Below are 12425 nucleotides of genomic sequence, written 5' to 3' on the forward strand. Positions count from 1 at the left end.
TTTGACAATATCGGACGACAGACCCACACATAGGCTATATAATGTCCAAATACAGAATCTATCCCCACCTGAAGAATGCTTATAATACTTGTATCCAAGTTGAGAGTGAATACCAGGCAGACAATCAAGCAGTGGAGTGCAATGCGGCGCTGATCACAGTGAAACAAGTACTGATCGTGCTGCTGTGTGCATATCTGCTGTGAGTGCTAAATTCTTGCGCTTTCGTGCCAGTCTTGTGTGGAAAGACGACTTGTCTTTGAAGGCGCCAAGCTTCATCTTATGGTGCAGTCTAAAATTATATTCCTTGCAAGCAGTCACAACTTTGTTGCAGGTAAGTCATAATGGCTTTGCATTGATGAAAAGTAGTAGGATGAATACATAGTTTGCTGTCCATTCCTCTTTAAATGCCTCGTCAACTTTCCTCTTTAAACATTTAGATAGTGCCATGTTTCTCTTGTTAAATAGCAGCAGATCAAATGTTTAGTGAACTTCTCAATAAAGCAGGATGCACACATAGTGTAGCTACCCCCAGCATAAAAAACAATCAATCCAGTAATACTGTGATGTTGTACGTCTGGGAGGTGGGGGTAATTGTTGAGAATAAAAGTATGTCAAATCATTATTATTAGAGCAATAAGTTAGGCTCTGCTACATGGTCAGTCCACACATTTATCATTCACAACAATGGAAACGGGAATAAACAGCTTGTTTATTTACATTCTCTGCATCTCCCAAGACCCGTCACCCAAGGTGACCGTCTGTCACGTTCTGGCCGACCATCTAGAAAACATTGGCTGAATCCCAAATGTACCTGCCAAACCCAGCTCTTCTAGGTTATGAGATCTAGAACCTCAACAAGCCATTTACTACCAATGCTGTGTTGGTAGATACGGTTACAAGATAAGTCAATAATTTCAGCTTACTTTCATAGAATTCGAAGCTCAAATCAAAGTCAGAGAATAAATACACAATAAGCAGTTGGTGACCATGTCTTCTAACATAATGCTGCGAGGCCACTGTGTGTAGTGTGAATGAACATGGATGGCAGGGACAGACCAAGAGGTGACTGTCTGCTACAGTAGTTAATCAATCGCAGATGCCATTGTTTTCTTGGACTTAGAACAATAGAAACTTGCTTTTGTGGATTGTCAAATAGTCTATACCTCAGTTAGGGATCGTTGTTTAAGCGTCAGTAAAAATGTGTCGCTGCTGCACACATCCCCAACTTCTGTGGTTATTAATATACTAGGACACCTGCCCTAGTAAAGGCTAAAAAAATACTGGCAAACAGCGCTTATCATAACAGCCACTCCATTATTTTTCATATATAATCCCCACACCGGCAGCGCTAGATGAATGCCTGCACTCTTCAAAGACCCGTCACGCCAATGCTCTATTTCTAGATAAAAGTGACGATTGTAGATCTGCTATTTCCATTCATCTCAAATAATTGTGATTAGACGAGTATGTTAATAGTTATGACAGCCTGTTGGTGCTACGGCACTTGACCCGTGTGAAGTCTGTTTGTGAAACACTACTAGAATTAACTTCCTGTCAAACACTGATAGCTGCACCTTTTATCCAGGGTTTGGTATTTCGGTTCTGAACCAGTCAGGGCCATAGACTGTAAAAAAGAATGGACAAAGCCACTCACTCCCCTGCTTTCTACAGAACGAAAATGAAGCCGATAGTTCAGGAACATGCATTCCTCCATCGTTAATATATACAGTTGGCCACGCCGGAACTCAAACACTATTGGTTGAGACCAGACACGTGACCAGCGAAACAGAAAACACCCCCAAAAATGCTATTGGTTGGGTAGCTTGTCAATCAAGAGCGGGGGCGGGGAATGAATGCTATTGGTTGTGTAGGTTGTCAATCAAATTATCCCGCCCCTCCTGGAGCATAGCCTACTTTATCGTCAATTTTAGAATAAATGGGACCATAATTTAGCAAAACGCATATCATGATGATTGAAAGGAGACTTTAAACTAGCGACTGGAAGCATATAGAATTGATGACATTTTTTATTACGGTAAGAAAATCTAGTCTAAAGTTTGTCAAAAACCCATTCACTTGCGCTAAAATAAATTCTTTCTGACACTTCAGGTCGGCGCAGGGTAAAACAGCGCCACTCTGGCCATTCATAAGCTTCCGTGTTGGCCTCATCGTAAATATCCAAGCCTTGCCCCTTGGTCAGGGCTCATACCCAATTGGTACCGGTTCCCAGTAACCATCCCTACATCACCATGTATATATCAATACTGTACAGGACTGCTTGTTTTTATTCTTATTTTATCTCATTGTTACATTATTTTGTTGTTATGCATACAGAGGAGCTTGAAATGTCGCTGCCTTTAGTGCTGCTATTATATTAGACAATAAACATCAACCAGCTGTTCAGCATGACTTTAAATGGGGGTATCCAACTCTGACGCTGTAATTTAGGTTTATCAGTGCATCAATCTAAATTCTAATTTATTTTGAGTCCACGTTCCATACTTGACAGAACTTGGCCAACCCTGAGCACATAGAAATGGGTCTTGATTTGGCAGAAAGCCAATTTACAATTTAAGAGATTTAGTAAATGTTCTCATCCAGAGTGAGTTACAAAGTGCAAGGTTGTAGTAAACGCCATGAACCAACCAACAGGTTAAGTGGTAGTGGATTTTGGCAAATGTCTCTAGTGTAATTAAGGTTGTATGAAGTGACAACACTTGCCAATCATGATTAAAATACAAGTGTTTATTCAGATCTTGGGAAAATATGCCCTTTAAAAATAAACTGTGTTGGCACCATTTTTGCCAACCTTGGAATAAACTTTACTTACTACTGCAGCAAGTGGGAGAAGAGAAGTGTTTCAACTATATGCATTGAATGATCTGGTGGAAGGTAACCATAATGCTTAATTTATGCACGTGCCGCACATTGAAAACAGATATACAAGGCCACGACCCTTGTGGATGCAATGCGTTGTGATCTTGTAGGTCTGATATTTTCAGCACCACCTTCCCTGTTTGTTGACAATGATACCTCCTAATGCTTGATTTATGCACATCATTGCGCACTGAAAACAGATCTACTTTTTTAACACGCGTGGTTGCAATGCATTGTGAGCTTGTACATGCTGCTATTTTCGATACTACTACCATACACTGAAGTATATACTATACATCGAGCTCAATGGTAGGTGTGGCAGTCAATATCCATTCATGAGACCATGGGTCCAAATTAATAAAATCATTTATCCAAAATATACTTGTGGTCCACTGGCAATAAGCCTGCGGGCGATTGGTTGGGCACTCCTGTCATAGAGTTATAAGGATGTAACGCTAGCTGCAGAATACGATCCACACTGGCTTCATTTAGGAGAAAAAGAAAGAGGTAGAAACAAACGAGCACACTCAGCCCATTCAACAATTTGCCAGGTGCAGGACTCACAATGTATAAAACAAAGAATAGCCAGCACTCAAAGTCCTACTGTTTTTTTTTAGCATCAAGCCTTCTTCAGCGTGTATCAGAAATGGAAAGTGGTCAGTGGTGTTGTTTGTACCAGGGGGGGACTGACAGACATTAAGAAGACAAGGACTTTAGCCGTTGACTCCGCGACACTGTCAATCTCAAAGACACCTGACTTCATATTTTGATAATGTTACTACTGCTGTAGTAACATTATGTTAAGTTAGGTGGGTGTGGGTGGGTTAGGTGGGTGTACATTGAATTGCAGTCAATAAATGATAACTGTTTTACTTAATATATAGTAAACATGAGTCTCACCACTAATATTATCGTGTTACCTAGCTGCTGCTAATGAGTGCAGTTCAAATGGCTTTAGCATTTCTAAGCCCCATCGATAGCCTATTGTAAGGCCATTAGTAACTCATGTGGGTCTGCTAATGGGAAAGCCCTGGCATTTACACGGTTTAGTCACTTACTACCATTAGCCAACACATAAACCACATGCACACATAAATATGCCACAAGGGAAGGCAGGCACAAAGAAATATTGCCCAATGGTCCAGCAAATCTTTCATGAAGAATGAAAACAACAACAACAAAAGCATGCAGCTGTGTATACTAAGATTGGAATGCACCATTATCATATCGAAGCCATTACTACACAGCCTTTTCAATCACTGGTACTCGTGGCAGGCAAGGGAGACAACATACATTCTGTTAAATCTACTACACAGACACACACAGCTGAGGCTAAGCTATGGTAAATTGCTATTGTGGCTTGGCTAGTGCTCTGCTGACTCAGTCACATTTGAATGGTCACAGAGATTTGGCCTGTGTGTGTGTGTGTGTGTGTGTGTGTGTGTGTGTGTGTGTGTGTGTGTGTGTGTGTGTGTGTGTGTGTGTGTGTGTGTGTGTTGGCTCAGGTTGTGTCCAAACACTACCGCCTTTGCCATCGTTAGACTTCGGCCCATGAAGCACTTTTATGCGACCTATATAGGGCCCACAGTCTAGGCACAGAATGTAACACACACACACACACACACACACACACACACAGTCAGGGACTTTTGCAAGACTGACCTTCTAAGAAGCGGTGCCACAATTTACTATTTTAAGGGAGGAAGGAAACATGCTGAAAACAACTATAATTGCAGATTCATGGGAGACTAGAGAACCATAGCACAGAAAAAGTACAGGTTTACCCAGTGTCTCATCCTAACTTCCTCCTCTGTAGGCCAACAGTTAGCCTAATAAAACTAATCAATTTAATTTAATTATACAAAAATAATCTATTTTAATAAAATACTCTGGAACTATGCAAGTCCGTACCCGTCTGTGTCCCTTTTCGGCCTATATATGGAGATCTCCGTTTCTGTCTGTCCGCCAGTTTCCCTTTTATGCCCATATATGGAGATCCCTGATGGATCGTTTATGGACAGCAGGATCTCCATTCTCCATATTTGCCTAAATATGGGCATATCGGTCGGATTGACTGTTCTGGATAACTGGATATCCAAACGACTCTCTGGTTGGCAGTTCACCCTTCTTCAGCCCAAGCGACTAGTTCTGTCAACATGTTCAACTGCACAGGAAAAAGATCTGACGAGTCTTTCACAAAACAGGGCATTGGTCGATCCAACCAGACAGCTTTTGCAGGGCGAAAAACACAGGACGTGCACACGGCCTTTTCTGTGCAGTCTACAAAGCACAGCAGTTTGCAGTGCCTTACTGCCTTGATGTTGCCAGGCAACCAGATACACACCTGTCACTCGCTTTCAGGCCCCTACCCTGATCACACACTAGTGGAGGAAAAAAGCACACAAAAATAGGAAACCCATAATCTATCTATCCATCCATCCATCGTATGCATCTATCAATCTATCATCCGCCTTTCAAAACGAAAATGGGTTTTATGTCCCACAAAACATAAATCTGATGTCTTAATTTTATTACAAAACATGCAAACGACCCAAACGAAAAACTATCAAGAATGTGGTACTTACAGTTGAGGCTAGTGGTGCAGGTACAGTGAGTCAGTGACCAGTGGTTAATCATAAAGTAAGTCAAACAGCAGCACTCTGAATTCAGCTAGCCTCCTATTCAAGTCAGTTTAAAAGCCAAAGCCATACAACTATGGACTGACTGACTGACTGACAGCTACTCTGCACTGGGATTCCTCTACTTGGCCTGTACGATCACTTATTATTCAGCGTTCTCAACACATGCCTTGATAAGAATGAAAAAAATACAAAGAAAGACACTGACAGACAATTCTAACAGCAACACAGACCACAGGTGAAGCCATTTGGAGGGCTCGGGAGTGAGAGGAAGGGCAAATGTAAAAAAAGAAAACAGCTTCCGTGTGTCAGCGTGACACACCCATGGTGCACTCTGAAAGCCCGTCATTACCAAGGCTAAAAAATGATACCTCTGGCTAGAGTGACTGACTGAGCAGAGCAACTACAACCATGGTCAGCTAGATGAGCACTTAGTAATACATTCTGGCAGGCAGGAGAAAAGTCAAATCCAATCTTTTCTATTGGGGGTTTCTAAATATGTATGACAATGACATAATATAACAAACAAGTATAAAATATAAAACAATAAAAATACAAACAAATAATTTGGATACATTCCAGATATATACAAAATGTAAACACATGTTACACAGACTTACAAAACACTCAACACACTATCTCAGCACAGATCGTGCCTCTTTCCCTTATTCCTTCCGTGTCTTAAATTACAGCATTATAACACATTGAGCATAAAGTATGATAGTGAAATGCAGAAGTACCATCAATCAATTGGATAAAGCCAGGTTCAATAAAACAAAAGGAAAAAATGAAATAAAATGGATTCGTTTAGGTGCATACAAATGAACAACACATCGATGCAAATCCAGAATTTTCTGAGGAACTCTAGGGTCAATATGATGTCAAATAAAGAGGTAATTTATGAAAAGCCAGCAAAATCTCCAAACTCATTCACAATCACTTCCAAATCTAGACAGCCTGTTCTAGGCGGGAATGTTGCGCCGGTATTCTGCCGACCTCTTGGTACGGACACAAGAATGGGGGCACGCCTGGCAGCGGGGGTAGTCACAGAGCCAAATTAACATCTGTGTAAAAGGGACAGCCGATAAGGCAGGACAGAGGTGTGTCATGTCCCATGTCCATGCAGCTTTCTGCCTCCAACTGCTGCCTGCTTCTCTTCACTTTCTCCTCCAACCTATTTCTGATGCATCTCATGTTGTCTCTCTCTCTCTCACACACAAACGCACACTAATGATGTTTTTTTGTCGCATTTTAAAATCATTTCAAGTGCTTCAACACATCTATTTTTACAACCTGAACCACTGTCATTAAAGACAGTATTTTCCATGGAACTCAACTTACTATAGGAGTGAGTCGTGAGTCTGTCCTGAACTAGTCTCTCAAGATGCGTTGGCTTCCGTAATCCAAATGCTTCCTTCCACCTATCCGTATGTAATCTGGAAGCACTGAAAATTAGTAGTAAATAAGGCGGATGATATGAGTGCAGTCATTTCCCCAGCTCCATATCTACCGACAACAGCTGTCATCTCAAGATCTGTACACATGTGTGAGAGAGGAATAGAGAACAAGAGTCTAATAATAGTGTTGACTGCCATGTGGATGACCGGGGTCATGTGGCCTGTCATCTATGACGTCAATACTCACTTGTCAGTCTCCACATTTGAAATGTTTCAACTTTCAATCGAATCTGACCTCCGGGTGTTTTCATTTCGTTTTTCATTGCAAAACTTTTAACTTTTCCAGTCAGATAAGTACATCTCTCTTCCACTTGTCCTACAAAAATCCACCTGTCCCAGCCTTAATACTGGAGTGTATGTTTATGCAATATGCATATGCATGCATTTAGTCAATAAAGATGTAAATCAAAGAAAATCAAGCAGATGCTGATTCAGGAACACCAGCATGCCATGTCAAAGCACACATGGGGAAGAGTGTACACCAACATGGTTTGGTTCTGTGTAAAAAAGCAAAGCCAGCATAATGATGTAAGATTATCAATATTGTGGGATCCATCTATGAAAAGGGCTTCTGTTTCCTCAGATATCCTATGACTGCAGGGTTTCTGAATGGACAAGTATGACAAACATCTCTTTGTAATAGATTAGCTTTCCGATCAGCTGATTATAACGATGTGACATAATTTACATATGTAACCGTCCAAATGCTGGTAAATATTGAATTTGTCAGTCTGATTACATTTACTTTACAGGCAAATAACAAATAGCAGCCCTGTTCTATTCTAAAAAATCATGCTGGCTAGAAAAATAAATAATAGCTAAAACCTGACAGGGTGACTTTTGGGAATTGTCCGACACTGCAAGACAAGAAAACGAGTTGTACCCTGGTTATGCCACTTTGACGCATCTAATCACAGTTACTTTAGATCAGCCGACATGTAGCGATTCAGCTTTACAATCTCTTTGTTTAAAATAATGTCTATTAGAAAATAGGCATTGTACTATGAAGTCCAGAACTGCAAGTAGCCCGCTGGCTAAAACAAGCACATATATAGTAACGTTGATGGACAGCCAGTGGCCAAGTAATACACAAGGAACTACCAACATTTCATGTGTTGTGAACATGTAGTCACTTCACAAACTTGTATGAGTGAGTGTCACACACCTAAAACCTCTTTGAATATTTGAAAAATACTACTCCAAAGTATTTGGTGGTTTCCCTTTGAGGTATCCCTTGCCACTGAAGTACTGTAAGTTGAGAAGGTGTCAGCGACGGAAGCCTCTAGACAAGAGGCCGTGAATAATGTAACAACAACCACGCCCAACACCCTACCACACCCCACACAAACAGGTTCTGCTCCCCCCCCCCCCAAATACACACACACACACACACACACACACACACACACACACAATGACCAAGTATTTTTCGATGTGGCAGACCACATCAAAGACCAGGTGGAGCATGAAAGGGGTGTTGCCATTACAAACAATAATATTCATTCCAACTTAACAATACTGAAAAGCATTTATCCAAATGCTTCCATAGCACTCACAGACTGTAGCTTGCTAAGAACAGTAGAAAACAGTGGGCGTTTCAGGTGGAATTCAAAGTGGCATGATGTAATTCATGACAAATTAATAAGCCGAGAGTGGACTTTGATTCCTATGGTGGATGACACGCCAGAGAGGGGACTTCCGTATATTCTTCTCACCTGGCTGTAAAGTTGGTTGTCATCCCCATTGAATCTCTAGAGTCTAGTTTTAGATTATTTTGCATTGATATAAACACACATAACAGCTAACTAACACTACATTCTCTACTCAAAAGCAGCAGAAAACGACGAGCACGAGATTTCCACCCACAAATCAAGCCGTTCAATAACAAAAAAACCTAAAGAAAGCTCGCTTGGTGAATACTAGAGATGCAGTAAATGACATTATTTTAAACAGCTACAAACGCCATCAGTGCTTTCCTTTTCTCTTTTTTTCTTCATGAAGAGCAATAGTGTGCTCTTTGGACAACGCAGCTGTGTAAACTCGTTAACGTCGCTAACTAGTGAAAAAACACTAAGTGCCAGCTAAACTAGCGTTAGCTAGCTAGCCAACTTAGCTCGCCATTAACGTTGCGCTATCAATAACACTTTTTTAAGTTAACTAAATTAATTAAAAAGCCTCTATTTTACCCCCCAAATTATTATAAATGGGGGAAAAAACGACCGTATCAAACCATAACAATCACAAAGCAGCACATTATTACCCAGTCAGGAGAATGTCGCGTCTTCTTTTTTCAAAAGGTCCAGAGTGTAAGCGACCGTTTTTAGGCCTGCCTCTCTGTCTCTCCAAGCACCGACCAACTCTGGCTGCTGCTGCGCCTAGGGTACTTTTTTTGCCCCCAACATTTTACACATCCAATGTGGAATGCTCCTGTGTTTGGCATCGAAGTGCCCTGCTCTAACAAGTCAGTGGTTCTCAACCTGTGAGCCCCACATGATTTTGGGGGGTCCCCAGATGACAGTAAAGTGACCATTTAAGGACTTTTAAGACCTTTTTAATACCCCCCAAAATGTAATTAAACCATTACTGCGAGAACATTGGTCAACAAATGATACTACAAAAACTGGCCAACATTGGCCACATTGTCAAATAATATAAGAACGAGGCAAACATTGTGAATATAGCCGATCTACAAGCTTGTAGATCTGCGATTTTCACCATATTTATCTGTGGAACCGGATCAAAACATACATTCCGTATGTGTTGACCCTGACAAGCACTTGGAATGTATGGGCATTACATTTAGTTTGACTCGGTTCCACAGATAAATGGTGAAAATAGCAGCAAGTGCTTGTCAGGGTGGGTGGGGTCTCCAGTTCAAATATGATTATTTTGGGGGGTGTCCAGTTCAAATAATAATTATTGGGGGGGGGGGGGGGGGGGTCACGGCCTGAAAAGTTTGCTGAGAATCACTGTTATAAGTAAGGGGAAATGTGACTGCGGTCACGCTGGCCGCTCTGACTGGTGAAGTTTTAGGGCAAAAAACGCAACATATGCTACGAGTGCTCTCTGTTCGGGATCGGGACGAGTTTGGTGTTTGGCTCGCAGCTCGATCTGTAGGCTTTTATACACTTCGATTTGAGCACGGTTGTAAGATAACAATGTGCACATAGCATGATCAAATAAACGCCTAAATCTGAACTAAAGGTCTACACACTGACAAATCACAAGAGAATGGTAAAAACAGCGAGACACCCACCTAGATAAAGTTTGTTGTGCTCCTCTCTCTGGGCGGCTGCTTGTTCACTTGTCCTCCTCTTCCTTCCTCTCTCTCTCCTCGCTGGGGGAAAGGGAGGGGGCTCCAGGATAGGTAGGGCCCAAATCAGGTGAAGCTTTTTCTATGTGCAACAAAAATGTCATGTGTAAACAGTAACTGACCGTCTACTGTAGCCTTGGACCAATGCTATCATAAATGATATGTATTGTATCGAGTCTTGACTTTTACTTTCGTATCTACGATAGTCTTGGCTAGCACCCAGTGCGTCCTGCGCTTTCACCAGTAAAGCCCGTACTTCTCCGTACCTATACAAAAAATCGCACCCTGTGTGAAGGAAGCGGTGCCTTTGGTGAGTGGCCTCCTGGTGGCGCCATAATAGGGCGGGGCGGGGCTTCAGCAATTAATGCTCGTCCCTATTGGTGGTCTAAGTCCACATACCAAATTTGGACTTGGTGGCATGCTGCAAACTGGAGTTATAGCTGTTTAAAGCCAGTGGCCTCCTGGTGGCGCTATAATAGGGCGGGGCGGGGCTTCAGCAGTCAATGCTCGTCCCTATTGGTGGTCTAAGTCCACATACCAAATTTGGACTTGCTGGCATGCTGCGAACTGGAGTTATAGCTGTTTAAAGCCCGTGCTCAAACGGACATCCAGGCTCAAACGGACAAACGGACATCCAGGCTCAAACGGACATCCAGGCTCAAACGGACATACGGACGGACATAGTCAAGTGTAGAGCGGCTGGCACCGCTAAAAATATATATAAGGTGCTTACCCGGTCGCCCCAAGTGTTAACTCGCGCTTCGGAGTCTTTGTGCAATGTATTAGTCCGTATTTTTCAGTAGATATGTGTTTTAATCCCGTCTGTGGCCGAACGCCATTTCCCCCCTCGTTTGTTTATTTATTTAAATAAACAGTTTAAATAATATTTATCTATATGCATATATGGATGGATGCATATGCAAGCACATGTGCAGAATATTGTATTGGAAGATAGCATGCTTATATAACGTAACAAATAATGTAGGCCTGTATTATCTGAAAACTTAACTGTATGTGTGCATGAAAATATATTTTAAAGTCCAAAATGTATTTGCATATTTTTGGCAGTACATGGGGAATCTATTTGAAGCGTGTTAAGTGAATTCAATTAAACTGGGACACTTTACTCTCTAGACATAACCGAAACAAGTTTTGATGCATTTTAGTGCATTTCTTTTATCTCTCTCTAGGCTGACTTTTTGCTAAAGTGGGACACTTGGAAGAAGTATATATTTTTTTACTTGAGTAAAAGTATCAATACCACAAAAAGTATGGTATTCAGAATTTACTTAAAGGAGGAGTTCACCCATAAAATTACTTATTTTCTATCAATTGCACACCCCATGAAGCCTTGAATTCATGGATTTATTTTTATTTTTTGTGGCATTCCTAAGCCAATAATTTGATGACCGGGTGTATTTCCGGTAGGAGACACAAAGAGTCTACTTTGTGTCTCCTACCGCATACATTAGCCGGTAGGAGATGGGAATCAAATTATTTGCTTAGGAATGCGACAAAAACAAAAAATAATCCATGGATTCAATGCTTCATGAGGTGTGCAATTGATAGAAGATAAGTCATTTTTGTGTGAACTCCTCCTTTAAGTAAAAGTACAAAAGTATTGGCCTCAATAGGCCTATATAGGCCTACTTAAGTACCAAAAGTGAAAGTACAACAAAATAGCAGATCTACAAGCTCACAACGCATCGCGATGCAATGCGTTGTGAGCTTGATCAGCTATTTTCAACTAGCAGAAATATATATAGAGCTTAAGTGGTTCATGTATGTTTAGTAATAACAATCTAAATCTAAAAAGTAACTAGTAACTAAAGTTTTCAAATATAGTGGAGTAAAAGTACAACATTTTCCACAAAAAAATGTTAAATGCTCCACTAAAGTAAAAGATACCTCAAACTGAGTACAACTTTGTTTTTCTGTCACTTTCACTTTTATGCATTTAGAAAGGCATCCTGTTGTATCTGAATACGTCAAGATCAAAATCTGGTGAACTAAACATTTATTATTTATGCTCCTATTAAATGGAACAGCTTGCCTGCTGTCCTGCCTAGACGTTACACTAAAATGTCTCTTTCAGCTTACATGTTAATAATACTGAATATTATGTTGATTGGTGTTTGT

General features: G+C 41.0%; 1 protein-coding gene across 6 annotated transcripts in view; it reads right to left on the reverse strand.

Annotated features, from left to right (window-relative positions):
- ctnnd1 (catenin (cadherin-associated protein), delta 1) overlaps positions 1-11139 on the reverse strand; it is a 42118-nt gene extending 30979 nt beyond the window's left edge. For 5 of the 6 annotated variants that reach the window (XM_084045225.1, XM_084045223.1, XM_084045224.1 and 2 more), the window contains exons 1-2: positions 11020-11139; positions 10230-10368 (exon numbers count right to left, since the gene is read on the reverse strand). The gene's annotated coding sequence lies outside the window, so the exon portion shown is untranslated. Of the gene's footprint in view, positions 1-9233; positions 9342-10229; positions 10369-11019 lie in introns of those variants that run through there. The other variant, XM_084045226.1, reaches the window with a different exon arrangement.
- Between the last annotated feature and the right edge of the window lie 1286 nt (positions 11140-12425).

This window comes from Gymnoscopelus microlampas, assembly GCF_963454915.1.
Source record: "Gymnoscopelus microlampas genome assembly, chromosome: 2".
NCBI classification, from domain to species: Eukaryota; Metazoa; Chordata; class Actinopteri; order Myctophiformes; family Myctophidae; genus Gymnoscopelus; species Gymnoscopelus microlampas.